The sequence below is a fragment of the Chelonia mydas genome, chromosome 9, assembly GCF_015237465.2.
Source record: "Chelonia mydas isolate rCheMyd1 chromosome 9, rCheMyd1.pri.v2, whole genome shotgun sequence".
Classification (NCBI taxonomy): Eukaryota; Metazoa; Chordata; order Testudines; family Cheloniidae; genus Chelonia; species Chelonia mydas.
Window position 1 is genome coordinate 30400248 of NC_057855.1, and position 14543 is coordinate 30414790.

At 52.4% G+C, this 14543-nt stretch overlaps 1 long non-coding RNA gene across 1 annotated transcript in view; it reads right to left on the reverse strand.

Annotated features, from left to right (window-relative positions):
• LOC122461761 overlaps positions 1 to 14543 on the reverse strand; it is a 67791-nt gene that overhangs the window by 9263 nt on the left and 43985 nt on the right. The window lies entirely within an intron of this gene.

Genomic DNA, 14543 nt, shown 5'->3' on the forward strand with positions numbered 1-14543 from the left:
TCAGTCAGCTACCACACTCCTTTCTTCTCTGTGCTGGGATCTTTTTTTTTCCTTCCAGATAACTTCTCCCTCTCCCCACCCATGGGCTGAATATATTAGGCCAGAAAATAGATAGAAGCCTGAGTTTTCCTACTGCATACATATTTTCTTTGTGTCTGAATAAACTGCACATTCTCCCCCATTCTTTTCCCTATGCTGGTGTCATCATGGACTCCTTGTTCTTGACACCGCTCATAAGTTTGAAACTCAAAACCACTTAAACAAAAAAGAACTCATTAGCTACATGTCAGCATCAAACTGTCTTCTAGGGAAAAAAAATCAACCCCACCTTAAGATGGTTGTTGCCATACCAAATTGTTAGTCTCAACTAGACTATTTATTTCATGGAAAGTCGCACAAAATTAGGGTGACCAGACGTCCCAACATGAGGGGCTTTGTTTTATATAGGACCCTATTGCCCTCCCATCCCAATTTTTCACACTTGCTATCTCGTCATCTTGCACAGAATGACAATACCTAACAAGAGATGAAAGTCTGTCATCAAGGGAGGCACGCATTTGGGGAGAAACTTCACCTCCTTCACAATTAAAGCCAGAATTCTGTGAGGTCTTAAATATGGAAACAGAAGCAGCATTGTTATAACCACATGCCCATTACTGGCTGTGTATTTCGGACTGGTTATATGGATAGTTCAACAACAGAGAAAAGTCAGCTGAACCTTGGCAGAATTCAATGACTACGAAGGAGGAGGATGTGTTGTTCATACATACTTGTTTAAGGTAATGTCATATTCCTCATTTGTGTTCTAGTCTGGAACATTATTTTACAGCATCCAAAAGTATTCTAGGTTCTTCATTAAAAAACCCAGAAAGACACAGTATCTGAAGAAAGCTTCCTCTCTAAATATTAGTATGACACAATAAAAAGGAAGTTATGGAGTATAGTGGGAAGAAAATTTGAAATATATCATCTAAATTTAATCTACTCACAACCGTTATGAGGATTAGAGACTTCCTAGAACAAATGAAATATTTGTGTCATGCACCCGTGGGTGCAACAGAGCAAAGGAGAAAAACTGCACTGAATGCAAGATTATGCAGTAAAAATCAGGTGGCTGTCACTAAGGGAAAAAAAAACGTGTCTCTTCATAGATATAGCTGGGGTTGGGGGGAGCAGCTCGGAAGCTAATGCTCTGCAAATTTTATGAAACACCTTCTCCAAATCTAACTTTTCTTCAATTTTTAATGAAAAGCCAAGGTTACCTTGGTAAGGTATCAATGCAGGACTCAAAATGCAGTAAGAACTGTGACAGGGTCGGGCCAGATGGCTATAGGAGAGTAATTTTTTTTTTGAAGCAAAAGATTTTTTTTATTTGCATAACACACTTACAAAGTAAAAACAGCAGCATATGCAATGTGTAACACAGCAACCAATCACAATTGTTTTCTCATTAGCTTCAGGGGAGGGAAGTGTTCAAGCTTGCCTGGGCCCAGAGCGGGGAGCTTCCTCGACTCTCGTGGTCTTCCACCCTTCCGAGTTACCTGGTGGCCCAGAGCGAGGGGGCTTCCTCGACTCGAGGGGGCTTCCACCCCTTCGAGTTACCTGGCGCCACGCCTGAGTGTCACCAACAATTCCCTCCTCTGAAAGCACCCAACAAGAGGGGCAGGCTGTGGGGTGGACAATCCCGGGGGGGGGGGGGGGGGGGGGAAGGCATGTGCACCCACTTGTGAAAGGATCCCTCTAAGGTGGTGGTGTCCACAGCAGCAGTGGCTGGGGCTGGGGCCCCTTACTCTCTCCCCCAATCAAAGGGTCAGACAAAGGGACCCGGACAGGGACACCGAGCAGAGCACCTCGGACAGCACCCACCGCTCCTCAAAAGCATCAAGGGAGTCAGTGGATGCCGCCCAAAGGAACTCCGCCCGGATACGTGAACGGACCGAGGATCGGAAAACGGCCCCACAGTCATAGGAAACTCCATCGGCCAACCTCCTCTCTCTGGTTTTATAGATGGCTGTTTTAGCCAGGGCCAGGAGGAGGTTAACTAGGAGATCCCGCGACTTTGTGAGGCCATGGATGGGGAGTGCATAAATAAAAAGGTGACGGGAAAAATGCAAACAAAAACGTAATAGGAGATTCGTGAGGAGCTGGAACAGGGGCTGCAGCCTGGCGCACTCCAAATATACGTGCACCAGGGTTTCCCTCACACCACAAAAGGGACAAGTATCTGGCACGGGGGTGAACCGTGCCAAGTACGTGCCCATGCTCACAGCTCCATGAAGAAGCCGCCAACTGATGTCCCCGACGGGCCTCGGAACCAAGGTGGAATATAGGCTGGCCCACCAGGGCTGCTCACCCTCCAAAGGTGGCAGAAGGTCTCGCCACTTTGTGTCGGGGTGGGACACTAGGGTGAGGGCGTGAAGGGTGTGGAGCACGAGCGTGTATAGATGTTTCCTTGGCGCGGTTTGGAAGCGTACCAGCTGCAGTTCATGCAGCCGGCTCGCAGTGAAGGGGTGAGGGGGTCGATTGGGTCTGCGGGGCAGGGGTCCAATTAAAAGGTCCGGCGGGCCTGGGGTAGAGGGTGGGTGGGGCGTGCCCTCGAGCAGGACCCGGTCGAGGTAAGCTCGAGCAGCGGGTGGCAAAGTGGCCTTCGCCTCCTGAAGTACGCGCCGGGGGGGGGGGTGCGAGGTCTGGACAGCCCCATGCGCTGGGCGAGTGTCAGGGGATCCAGCCAGTCTCCCTGGTCGTAGTCCAGGAGGTCTCCGACTCTCGTGACTTCTGCCAGGATCAAGCTCTGGCGCACTGAGCGGGACTCCGCCACCTGCACATGGAGCTGGGGGTTGTGTAGCAGGGGCTCCGCGAGGAGATCTATCCCCTCGGTGGCCGCCATGGACCTGGTCGCTAAAAACAGTTTCCAAGTCCGGAGGAGGTCCTGGTAGAAGACCGGCAGCCCCAAGAGGTCTCACGGAAGACCTCCCGGACGGAGATAAAAGAGCTGCTGGTCATATTGGAGCCCTCGGATGTGGCACAGGATGGCGTGCGCCAGTGTGCTCCACGCCGAACTGCCTGCACCATAGAGGAGCCTCTGTAGGGCCTGGAGGCGGAAGACACGGACCTGAGTGTGTAGACACTTCAGGCCCTGTCCTCCTTCCTTCAGGGTTAGATGAAGAACCCCTACAGGGGCCCAGTGCATTCCTGACCAAAAGAACCCCAGAATCTATGTCCTGGGGCCGGGACCAGGGTGTTGAGCCGGTACCAGAGCATGGACAGGACTAGTTGATTAAGCACCAGCGCTCTCCCTCGGAGGGAGAGACATCGGAGTAGTTCCGTCCATTTCTGGAGCTGCTCTATCACCCCGCCCTCTAAATTTTCCCAGTTTTCCAGCGGAGAGGGATGCGTGGCAGAAAGGTGAATGCCGAGGTAGAGCAGTGGACCCATGCTCCACCGGATGGTCTGAAGCGCGGGTGGGAGGGAGCTCACCTGCCGCCAGTCTCCTACCGCCAAGCCAGAGCTCTTGACCCAGTTGACCCGGGCGGAGGAGGCTGCCGAATAGATGGCCTGGCAAGCTTCCACCCATGCCAAGTCGCCGGGGTCCTGGATCACGAGGAACACGTCAGTAGTGTACGCTGACAGGACCAGCTGCAGCTCCGGTTCCCGCAGCACCAACCCTGTCAACCTCCTGTGGAGGAGACAGAGGAAGGGTTCGATCGCCAGAGCGTACAGTTGGCCCAAGAGGGGGCACCCCTGCCGTACTCCTCGCCCGAAGCTGACCGGTTCGGTCAGGGTCCAGTTGAGCTTAACCAGACACTCTGCGGAAGTGTACAGCACCCGGAGAAAACCCACAAACTGGGGTCCGAAGCCAAACGCCTGCAGAGTGCTCAGGAGGTACCCATGGTCCACCCTATCAAATGCCTTCTCCTGATCTAGGGACAGGAGGGCGAACGACAGACCATCTCTACGCTCGAGTTCCAAAAGGTCCCGAACCATAAATAGGTTATCAAAGATACTGCGGTCCGGGACGGGGTAGGTCTGGTCTGGGTGGATCACGTCCGCCAGCACAGACCCTAGCCACAGCGAGATTGCTTTCGCTAAGATTTTGTAGTCTGTGCTGAGGAGCGAGACGGGACGCCAATTTCGTAAATCACGGAGGTCCCCCTTCTTTGGCAATAAGGCGAGCACAGCTCGCCTGCACGAAAGAAGGAGGACCCCGATCTGCAGAGACTCGGCCCAGACAGTGACTAGGTCTGGGCCGAGGGCGTCCCAAAACACGCGGTAGAACTCCACAGTCAGCCCGTCCATGCCTGGAGATTTATTAGTGGGCATACGACGGAGGGCTTCAGAGAACGCGGCCAGAGTGAGAGGCAATTCTAGCCGGTCTCGGTCGCTCGTGCTGACCGTAGGGAGCTTCTCCCAAAGCACTCTGCAAGCACTAGGGTCGGTCAGATCTGGGGAGAAAAGACTTGCGTAGAAGGCTCGGGCCCCCCTGCACATCTCCGCCGGTTCCGTGAGGGGGGTGCCGTCTTCTGCCAGGAGGCAGGTGACGTGTTTCTTAGCCCCCCTCATTTTCTCCAGGGCATAGAAGAAGCGGGAGCTGCGATCTATCTCCCGAAGGAGGCGGATGTAGGATCGAACAAAGGCGCTCCGGGCCCGATGGTCCTCGAGGGCCTGGAGCTCCTCCCGCTTCTCCCGGTGCGCTCCGCAGAAGAGCGGGTCTTCGGGGCTGGTGGCCAAACACCTCTCCAGCTCTAACACCTCCCGTTCCAACTGCTCTATTGCTGCATTTCTCCATCGGCTGGTGCCCCGGGTGTAGTCGCGGCAGAAAAGCCGGGCACGCACACCTTCCCCAGGTCCCACCATCGCCACGCCAATGGAGAGGCACGCCGCTGCCCTCGCCAGGCCAGCCAGAATTCCCGGAAGGACGTCACGAAGCCTTCATCCTCCAACAGGCTGTTGTTAAAATGCCAATAGGCTGGCCCCGGCCTCTCCGCACAGAGGGAGGCTGTCACGGTGGCTAGGTGATGGTCAGAAAATGGGACCAGCCGAATGCTGGAGGAGTAGGCTCGTGAGAGATGGAAGCATGATAAATAAACGTGGTCCAACCGGGAGCGGCTCGACCGACGGGCTTCCATCTGGACAAAGGTGAACGTGGAAGTGTCATCCGGGTGGTGGTCATGCCAGATGTCCACTAGGGAGTGATGTTCAACTATCTCCCGGAGGGTGTCCGTGGCGGCCAGGCTCTGCTCGGTCCCCGAGCGGTCTCACTCCTCGAGGGTGGTATTAAAATCCCCTCCCAGGACCAGGCACTCGTGAGAATCTAAGGTGCCGAGGAAGGCGGACACCTGCTGATAAAATTGCAGCCGCTCCGGGCCCGATGTTGGAGCATAGATGTAATGAGGTTAACCACGAGCCCCTCTATACGGACCAGGAGATGCAGCAGGCGACCCGGCATGGCCTCGGCGACCCCTAGCACTTCGGGCCGTAGGTCAGGGGAGAACAGGGTCTCCACTCCAGCCTGCCAAATCATGGAATGGTTAAAGTAGACCCTGTCCCCCCACTCCAGCCGCCAACTGTCTTTGGCGGTCGGATCCTTATGGGTCTCCTGCAGGAAAATCACACAGTACCCTCCCTCCCGAAGGAAGGAGAGCACCTGGGATCTGCCGAGAGCCATCCTACAACCCCGGGTGTTCAACGTTGCAATGGTGAGAGGTGTCATGGGGGGGCCGGGGGAGATCCTCACTGGCAGGGACGCTCGCATCCCCCAGCGGGCCGTGCAACAGTCCTTGACCCATCCCGTAGGTGAGTAATTGGTCAGGGAAGATGTGGACCCGACTGTAGGCTGCGGCATCCTGCTTCCCCGTCCCTTTACCTTCCCTCATGAGGGCCCTTGTGGCCCGGAGGATTTGAAAAAAATCCCCCCATCGCTGGAGAGCAAGCTGTACCTTGTTGCGGGAGCCACTGACATCCTCTAAAAACTTCCGCAGCTCTTCTCGCAGCTCATGGGGGGGTGGGGTTACGGTTTCCCGGTTGTTCCCCTGCAAGGCCCTTGGTGCAGCCCCATGGTCCACTAAAACGGACAAGCAGATTGCGGACCCCCGACAGGGTGCCTGATGAGCTGGAGCTTCTAGGCCCGCCTCAAGCTCTAGGGCAATAGGGGGCGGTGGAGGGAAGATAGCAGCTCCTAATGGGTCGGGGCAGGAGAACACAAAGGCCACTCCCTGGGGGTCATCAGTTGGGAAAGATAAGGAGACAGCCCCGGTGGCAGGAATAGCATTGCAGGAGGTAAATTGGACAGGGGTAGGGGCAGGGGCAGAGGCGAGGTTCTGGGTTTCGGGAGGCAAGCAGCTGGATGGTGGCGCCTCCCGATCAGACTCGAGGGTTAAGGGGGTGGGGAGGGAGCTCTCAGTGATACCGGGCATGGGCTCTATGGTGGATTTAGCGGCCACAGCATCAGGAGGTGGATTATCTTCTGTTGGGCCCCCGCCCGGGAAGGAAATCGATTGCTCCGCACCAACGGGGGGTGCCTCTGGCGACTCGTGTCCCGGCCGCATGGCGCCGGCTGTCACCTGGGCAGGCTCGGTGGTTGTCAGCGGGGTGCCATCAGCGGCCAGGTCGATGGAGGAGTCCAGGGGCTCCTCGGAGGTGGGAGCAGAAGCAGCAGTTAGGAGGAGGGAGCATGGGGAAAAGAGGGGTGGAGTGAGGTCACACAAATCGAGGTTTGCTGCCAAAAGGTCGTCCTCCCCCCTGGGCGACCGGGGACAGATCTAGGGCCTCCATCTCCTCGAACATGGAGAGGACACTTTCCGTCGCCCCGGGGTTCTCCCCGCTGGCATCCGCCACGATGGTTGCCTTGGGGTTCACGGGGGCTTCGGGTAGCGTCAAGACAGAAGGGGCTTCCTCAAGGGTCTCAGAGGGGATGGTCTCCCATGGAGGGGAGACACTACCTTCCAGTGCTACCACGTCTTTCCCGGCTGACACCGGTGGATGGGACGCACTCTTGGGCAAAGCGGAAGGTTCAGCATCGGTGCCCCCCTTCCTGGTCTTCCGGGGGGCCTCCGCCTTGGGTAGATGAGGCGGAGCTCGAGCCTTCCGCTTGCCTCGCTTCCCCTGGACTAGGGCCCAGCCCTCCATGGCATCATCTGGGGGCTGGTTAGCAGGGGTCGTGTCAGGGGGTAAAGGCGATGGCTCAGGGACTTGGGGGGGGGACGGTGGGGCAGCATAAGGGACGGAGGATTCTTTCTGGGGCAGGCTCTCCCCCACGCCTGGTGGTATCTCTGCTACACCCTCCTCCATAGGCCCCGCCAGATTGTCAGCAGCGAGGGCGGGGCTCTCCCACTCGTCTGGGCATTGTAGGGGAGGTGCCCGTTGGGCCTGAGCAGGAGAAGTGGTGGACCAAAGAGAAGGGGGGGCAGGTTCAGGTATCAGGCAGCCAGGGGCATCGGCAATGACAGGGCTGATGTCCTGCCGGGTCTCGGGGATCCCAGATGCCCCTCCTTGCCGGGCTAAGGGTCAGTCCCTCCGGACATGCCCTGACACCCGGCAGAGGTAGCACCGGGCTTCCCCTGTGGAGAAATACATGCAGTAACGGGCCCCCTGGTGCGGGACTAGGAAGGACCCCTCGAGTGCCTCTCCGTCATGCGCCGCCGACGGCAGTAGAAACTGCACTTGCCGGCGGAAGGAAAAGATGTGATGGAGGGTGGGGTCCTTGCAGCCCAATGGGAGAGGGCTGATGACAGAAACAGGTTTCCCCAGGGTGGAAAGGGCGGGTAACAGGGCAGCATTGGGGAGAAAAGGAGGGACAGAGGTCAGGACCAGGTGGCTACCCAGCTCTAGCGGCTCTAGGGGGACAAACATCCCCCCCACCGCCAGGCCCCTCTCCACCACCTCCTGGGCAGCAGCCTCTGATGCTAAGACGACGATGACCTTCCCATACATTTTGGAGGCCGCCACAATGGCCAAGGGCCTCACCACCCTTGCCAACGCCCGCATGTAGGTCTCCACGTGGGGCGAGGTGGGCACCAGGAGGCATCAGACACCGTGATTCCTTGTCATGGTGGGGAAGGGGCCCCGGCCGCTGTTGATGGTGGCAGAGGTGGTGGGTGGGAGAGATGACAAGGCGGCCAGCGGGGGGGCTGCCACTGCCCGGGGCATACATCCTGGGGGGTGAGGGAGGGACACCCTCAGAGCTGGTGAAGGGGGCAGCGGGGAGGGATGCCGTGGTTGGTGGCGGGGCTGCAGCAGTGGGGGTGGCCCCTGCCACGGAGGGCCTGGTGGTTTTAGCGGGGCCCTTCCCCTTCTTCTTGCCCTGGCCTTTCCCGCCGGCTGGGGGGCTCCCCTAGAGTTTGGGGAGGCGGTGGGCATGGCAGCAGCGGAGGTCACGCCGGTGCCCTCCATTGCCGATGCCCCAGGGGGGGCGGTGGCAGGTGGTTAACAGGAATTGGGGTCAGGTAAAAAGGGACAGGCTGTGGGATGGGCAGTTCGGGGGCTGGGGGGGCCACATGAACCACCGTACACTTGTCCTGAGAGTCCTGTTTGGTTGGCTGGTGCTTCTGGCCCACACGGTGGAATCAGGGCGAGCAGCTAAGTCCAGAGGCAGATGTTGAACAGCCAGCAATGACTGTGGAGGAGGCGGCAGTTGTGAAGATGGTAGTGTGGGGGTTGGGAGGACACAGATGGATCGGGGGGCAGCTCCGTGCCACCCCCCTGTGTCCCTACAAACACAGTCAAGGCCTCCCCCCACACGAGAGCACAATTCGAAAGTTACTCAGTCTTGGGCCCCCTCCACAGCGATTTGTAAGTTCCCCGGACGGTGTTCCTCTGGTAGACGGCTGTTTCTCTGTCTGTTCTGGGTTGTCTTTTTTGCATTCCAGAAATGCCGGAGCAAGTGATAAAATTCCTCTCAACTGGAGACGGGTCCGCAGACAAACAGCAAGCGGCTGGGTCTGGGGACTGGGGCCTTCCACTCCCCCCCTCTGGGGAAGCGGGCCGGCAGGCCCCTCCTCTCTTGGGGGGGGGGGGTCAGCTGGAGTGGCAGCAGCGTCTGAGGGCGGGCCGGGGGGGGGGCTAACAGCCGGCCGGCAGCCGGCCAGCATTCTAGCAACAGTGGAGAAAGAAAAAACAACAAAAGGAAAAGAAAGGGGGGAGAGCATCTGGCCCGGTCGGAGGGGAAGCTGAAAGCAGGGGCAAAAAGCAAGGAAAGCCCAGGCCAGAGGGCAGCAGCAGGAGAGCAGGCTAAGTAGGTTCCTTTTCCCTGGGTAAGGTAACAGGGAAGGTTGCAGAACAATCAGGAACCTTCTGGAGACAATTAAGACAGGCTGATTAGAACACCTGCAGCCAATCAAGAAGCTGCTAGAATCAATTAAGGCAGGCTAATCAGGGCACCTGGGTTTTAAAAAGGAGCTCACTTCAGTTTGTGGTGTGCATGTGAGGATCTGGGAGCAAGACGCACTAGGAGCTGAGAGTGAGAATGCGGACTGTTGGAGGACTGAGGTGTACAAGCATTATCAGACACCAGGAGGAAGGTCCTGCAGTGAGGATAAAGAAGGTGTTTGGAGGAGGCCATGGGGAAGTAGCCCAGGGAGTTGTAGCTGTCACACAGCTGTTCCAGGAAGCACTCTAGACAGCTGCATTCCACAGGGCCCTGGGCTGGAACCCGGAGTAGAGGGCGGGCCCGGGTTTCCCCCAAATCCTCCCAACTCCTGGTCAGACACAGGAGTTGTCGACCTGGACTGTGGGTTCAGAAAAACGGCCAAGCTGAGGGCTGCCATGAAGCTCCAAGGCGAGCAAATCCGCCAATAAGCGCAAGACCCACCAAGATAGAGCAGGAACTTTGTCACAGAACTTAAGTGACACTTTTTTAATATGACAGCTATTCAATTATTTTGAGTTTGTTTACACCTATAGTTGCGTCAAAATGTACTCAGAAGCACATTAAAAAGGGTACTCCCAAACTGAAACACTAACAGTGTATGAATGGCACGGGACTTCTATTTATTTAGGTGAGGGATTTGTGGAGAACTATGTATGGAAGCTTCCTTTCACTTCTAACTTATCACAAAAAGAAAAGGAGGACTTGTGGCACCTTAGAGACTAACAAATTTATTTGAGCATAAGCTTTCGTGAGCTACAGCTCACTTCATCGGCATGCATCCGATGAAGTGAGCTGTAGCTCACGAAAGCTTATGCTCAAATAAATTTGTTAGTCTCTAAGGTGCCACAAGTCCTCCTTTTCTTTTTGCGGATACAGACTAACACGGCTGCTACTCTGAAACCTAACTTATCAGAAGCATTTTTCCCTCTGAAGGTGCCTCTCTCCAGTGTTCACTGTATACAGCATCTATTGAGCTGCCCAGCTCATGTGTTTAAAAAATTAGCTCAGAAGTACTGGACAAGTAGGACTTCAGTGAGCTGTTGTTTTGAGATAGGTTTTAAAATAATTTTGGGCTAGATTGTAACCCTTACAGTGTGTGCACTCAAGCAGAGGTGTAAGCCGCTCTCTTGTGCTTGCTTCCCACAGACCTCAATTCAACAAGGAACTTAATGCAATACAGAACTTTCAGCATGTGAGTAATGTCAGTGACTTCAGAGACTTGTTGCCTAAGTAGCTGTGGGTACAGGTGGGAAAGAGAGGGAAACAGAGAGGAAGCCACTGCTGCCAGGCAGCTACTTTGCCTCCTGCACAGGTTTGTGCTCCTTACCCCTTTCCACACGTTGGTCAGCACAGCTGAGCCAGTGCAGAGGAAGAAAAACTGAGCCAGGAGACGGACTGGCACAGATTACTTTTCCCATGGAACAAGGGGGAAGCAGGGACCAAACTGTGGCATGACTTTCTTAATTCAGTCCCTGCTGTGCTGCAGGGGCAGTACAGCTATGCAGTTCCCCTCACTTGGCAGACTGAGATTATAATCCAGTCCCTTGTGCTTTTTTAGATAAAAGTGCATTTATCAAGTAACACAGAATACCTAAACTAAAACCAAAATGTGCTTTTTACTTAAGGGAATGAATTTCTTCAGTGTTTCCATACGGAAACAAGAAAAAAATGAATACATTACAAAACAGCACCTTCTGCATTTGACTATATTTCCACGTTCCTTTTGGTCCCCCCAGTTCTCATTGCCTCTCATCTTTAAAAGTTTTTATTTTTATTAGCTGGCCCTCAATTTTTTATTCACTTTCATGACTGAACTGTCTCATTCACTTTCTTCTCATTCTCACTTCTTCTGTCCCCTTTTAACTTCATTCTACTACATTCCAGCTAGTAAAAACAAAGTCTATCAAAGGCAGAAGACACAACAAGAACAGGAAGCAAAGAACAAAAAACAAACAAAAAAAACAACTAGTGCTTTGATGCTGAGATTAAACAGTTTCAATAATGCTAAGAAAAAAGCCTGTCAGAATTAAACTGCCATTTTAAAGAATAGATTATTAGGATTGTGCCATCTGTTATTCCAAATGCCTTTGTTTTTTGTAGTCCTCATTCCTGTAACTCAGTCTTCACTCCTATAAAGCATCACTAGCAATCAGCTTTTCAAGCACCTCTGACAGGCTCTGTTCTGTAGATTTCAAAGTTGGACTAGGAAAGAAGGAATTTCTAACGCAGTTCACTTCCTGCAACACTCAGGAGACAAAGTCCAGATCAGCTACTCCAGGTTATCAGATCATTTCACACTTACAAGCATCAGTCCTGCACTCACTGAAGTCAGTGGAAATCTTTAAACTGACTTCCATGGAAGCAGGACTAGGCACACAGAATGCTGACAGCAATGGATATAGAATAGTAGATATTATTTGCATTAGGTAACCACTTCTCTAAATCTTATGATACCTTTCAGGGATGGGTGAATCAAGAACACTTTCCAAACATTGGCCATCTTTTCAGCTAATATACATCCCATTGAGTATCTACCTCAGTCTGATGCTTTGAGGATAAATATTTACAAAGAGCAAATACAAGAGGGGTGTGAATACAGGAGACATGAATGTTTGAGAAACTGAATAGTTGTTGGTGGATTTTTAAAAACTATTCACTGAACTTTAGTTTTGATGCTAAAGGAGGCTCATCTGAGATAAATTTGCAATGAGAACCTACATACACAAAAAGTGACACCACCACTCTGGCCAGATCTATGGTACAAGTTCACTGATGCCACAACAGCTGAATGCACCAGATCCCCAGGGGTGGTGAACATTGGCATTGTCACTTCACTAACTTCAGTGGAAGTATGCTGATTTGCACAGGCTGAGGATCTGACCCCTAGAGTACATTCATTCCCCTGCCCCTCCTCCCCCCCCCCCCAAAAGGAAATAACCCACTCTCTGGAAGCCAGAGATTTCTGCCTGCTCAAGAGTGAAGATTAAGTAATTAAATTTACTGCTGTTTCATCCAACTATTGATGGGGAAAGAGCCAATTCTTTATCATTCCTGTAGACAATGGGCCAAGATCTGAATCCAGTTACACTTGGGCAATCTCCTTGACAAAGGAGTCTTTCCATTTTCTTTTAGTCATGACAACCCCCCCCCCCCGTATTTTCTTTCCTTTCACCCTCCTTCTCCCTGACACCCAGCTGTATGAAGATTAATAGGTGCAGTTGTTTACATACCTGTAACAGAGTGACCTTCAAGGTGATTATGAAATGGGAGTCAAGAGCTCTTTCATCTTCATTAGCTTTATCTTCCAGCTGATCTGTCTTTTCTACAGTTAGCTTTGTTTTAGTACAGCTGTTATAGTGTCTCTTACTTCCTTTACCTTTTAACACAGAACTGGTATTTTATATAATATATAGAGTCCCTCCCTTCTCAGAGAAGAATACACCTTTTTATTTCTGACTGGGGGCACTGAATGTGCATCACTCTCTGGGGCAACTCTGCCATATGCCACGAGTAAGTTGGTAGGTCACACTACCAAATAAAACTAAAGTTTGGATCTTTTCCCCTGGAAAACGTGACATTTTAATTATAAAGGCACTGGACATGAAGGGCCAAACATGTTGTGGTTTCAGGGTACTTATACCACAGATCTGGCCAGTGTTATTGTCACACTCTGTTTGTGCAAGTTCTCATCTATGTATTCTTAAAATATTAAGTTATTTGGTGTTATGAAGGGGAGATAATACAAACAGGCTATGGTGCATGAGAGCACTCACCAGTACGTACATATCCCTACACAGGTTACATAGAACACCCCAGTGTATTTACATGCCCTTACAATAAGTACTTCTCCCATTAGCAAAGCTATTTTCAAGGCTAATACTTAATGAGGTCAATTAATTACTGTTGGTACAAAGGGCTGCAAAATTGCATATCCTGCACCATTCAGGCTATTTAGCCACAAGGGGGAGGGTATCTTTAATTTCTGGCCCAAGCACCATAAGAGCCTCCTCAACAGAGGCTTCCTGGGTGTATAACCATGTCAGTGCATTTTCTGGTTACCCCCTCCCCACCTAGCACTACCCACTGCACTGACAGGCTGTTCGCCCCACGCGAATGAAGCAGATTGTGGGAATATCATACAGACTTTCCATCACAAGGGTTATCATTGGTAAAAATCAAGCCCATTCTTTTTTATCGGGGGGGGGGGGGGGGGGGGGGGGAGAGTAATTCTCCAAAAGTGGTTGTGGACAAGTTCTCATGACCACGTATCAATCCATGAAGATTTTTCACATCTAACCATGTATTTTTATTATTTGTGTATCAGTGTTTACAGGACAGTTTGACATGGCTCACATATGCAGTTTGAATTGAAAATGGATCCTTTCAATAGCAGAAAACGGTCAAATTCCAGCTCTGTGTAAAGAGCCAGTCTAAGGTGGGAGTCTTGAGAGGTGTCTGCAGGTCTTGGGAGCAGCAAACCAGACATTTTCAAAGAACTAATAGGGTGATCCATGAACAAAACAGCACTGGAGCACCTAGAAGCCTTAAGATTGGACTTTCAGATCACACCGAAAGTTTCGGTTGAGGTGGCAGACAGCTAAACTCTCTTAAGGTGTTATTTTTGGTTTGTTTTAACTCAGCAAATCCGATCTGGAGTCACAATGTTATATAGGAGATCAGACTATATGATACAATGGTCCCTTCTGGCCTCAAAATCCATGAGACAATAACCATGGAGTCCCCTCTGCCAAATTTACAACATCACTTTTCAGAGCAAAACTTCACTGTAAGCTATCAGTCTTATTGATGACTGATGTTCTGGTTCCACTTCCGCCCATTCTTAGGCATCTGTCATTCCAATGCCTGCATGAGAGGGTGTCAGATTAGCCCAGCCTGATCCTCCTCTATTCCTGCCTTCATGGATGGATGGGAAGGGGGCTACTCCCAGCCCAAAATAAGGGGAGAAGCAAGAGGGGGCCTTGTACAGCTCATTATATTGGAGCAAATACCTTAGAGGGTAATGGCTTTCGGCAACTTAACACTCCTTGCAGGCTAACTAGGTTAGCGGGAGGGAGACTGCTCAGGGTCAGTTTTGTTTTCTTCTAGCACACACGATGGGGGTTTTCCTTTCTACCAGAAGCTGAAGGTCTCATTCTGAAATGAGTTCAAGGAACTTGAA